General features: G+C 43.6%; 1 long non-coding RNA gene across 1 annotated transcript; it reads right to left on the minus strand.

The window, feature by feature from the left end:
- Positions 1 to 206: 206 nt before the first annotated feature.
- On the minus strand, positions 207 to 1,265 carry LOC140704383 (uncharacterized). Its single transcript, XR_013541701.1, has 2 exons — positions 873 to 1,265; positions 207 to 348 (listed from the first exon to the last, which is right to left on the minus strand). It is a non-coding gene; the product is annotated as an uncharacterized LOC140704383 (long non-coding RNA).
- Positions 1,266 to 1,840: the final 575 nt, after the last annotated feature.

Consider the following 1,840-nt stretch of genomic DNA (forward strand, 5'->3'; position numbering starts at 1 on the left):
GGATTGGTGGAGGTGGTTGGAAAGAAGGGGCTGCAAGAGCACCTCTCCCACCTTTAGCAGGGGGGAAAACATTGGCAACCATTGCCTCTTTATTGTGGTGGGTGTTCTTTTCCTCCCCATGTATCCCTGCCTCTTTGTATCACCCTTCCTGTCAGTTTCTCTGCGGCCTTGGCATTTGGCTCACAAGTTAACTCACAAATTCTCACCAAAATGCAATCAGAATGCCAGAGGAAGATGAGTCATTTTTGGTAGAAGTGTCATAGTATCAATATTCTCTTCTACAAAGAGAACTCCAAGCGAATTCAGTGTCAACTTTCTGAATGGCATAATTCAGAGGCTAAATGATACCTAGAGAAAAATAGAGTATATTATTAGTTTGCTTATCTCAGAAAACAGAATATGACAATTAATTCAAGAGATCTACTTCTCCCCACGCCCACCCCCATGTCCTACAATATTCCAGCCAGCATGGCCACTTGTTCAAAAAAGGAGCGCTTCCCATCTTGGATTATAACCGGGGAGGGAAATCTGTGATATGAAATTCCAAGCTGAGTTGCACTTAACAGAAAAATTTATTTTAAAAGATAGAAATGGCAAAACTGGACTGAATAGAAGGAGACCTGGCCAGTGGCCAATTAAATCCAGATTTTCTAGAATTAATTCAGAGAGCGCAAGCGTAGGCTGCAACCTTATACAGACTTATCTGGGAGGTTAAAGCAGAGTGAAAGCTAGCAACTTGATCCAACTTCTTCCCCAGCTCTTGCTCAGCAAAACAGCCTGTCCTTCTCTTCCCAGAGAGAAATCCAGCACCTCCAAAACTATTACTAGGCTCTGAGAAGTATGTCATTACGTTTGGAGCTAGCAGTACTTACCTGAGATGCCTTCTCCACTCTGGCTGGAAATGACATCCAGATCTTCCAGCTGCTGCCCACAGGAAGGCCTTCCTTCCCTTCTCATCAGGGTGAGGCTGGGGGCAAATAGAGTTACAGACCCATCCATTGAGAAATGAAATAAATCCATATGCTATCACAGTTCCCTAGGAGCTTAATTGCGATAAATAGTTCTGGACAGATCCAGTAAATACTGGCAAGCTTTGCTCTTCTCCATTGCATTTTGCAGATCTCAGAGTAGATCTCATGGATCCTTCCAAAGGCTTGCCTTGTAGCAGTTTTAGTTCCAGCTTCTGGGATTTTAGGTTCTTGCATTTTGCTGATGTGGAAAGCCAGCATGCCAGTGAAGCTATGCTGATGGCTTGTAATTTTTCCCCCAGTTTTATAAATGGGAAAAGGATCAAACAGTCAGGCGATGTCTGTAATAGCCTCTCAGATCCTGCCACTGGAAAAACAGTGTTAAAGAGGCACTTTTGACAACAAAACAGAACAACTGTAATTAGATGAGCTTGATTAAAGGGAGGGCTATTGTTAGGATAAGGTATGTCTGAGATCTTGTTACAAAATGGGCTTTCAACAACCATTCCCTCTTGGATTCATATGGTGAGAGACCAACATTCTTTGATGATGATGATGATGACAACGATGGGTGTTGTTGCTATTGCTCAACTTTATGTATATGAAAAATGAGACCTTCACAACCCTGACTAGAGCCAGCCATTGTGTGAGGGGTCCTTGTGTACAGTATATGATTCCTTGGCTGGCACAGCCAGGGGCCTTGAATCTGGATGCAGAAAGAAGAACTGAATCTTTGTGAAGGCAGGGGTTTCGAGGTGGGCTTTACTGAGACCACAGGACCTCTTTTGCATCCTTCCCCGCAAATGATCTTTCAATCCCAGCATTAGAAGCTGCTCCAAAGCATATGAAAACTATCACAGAGCCTCACCCCT

The sequence above is a fragment of the Pogona vitticeps genome, chromosome 2 (genome assembly GCF_051106095.1).
Source record: "Pogona vitticeps strain Pit_001003342236 chromosome 2, PviZW2.1, whole genome shotgun sequence".
Classification (NCBI taxonomy): Eukaryota; Metazoa; Chordata; class Lepidosauria; order Squamata; family Agamidae; genus Pogona; species Pogona vitticeps.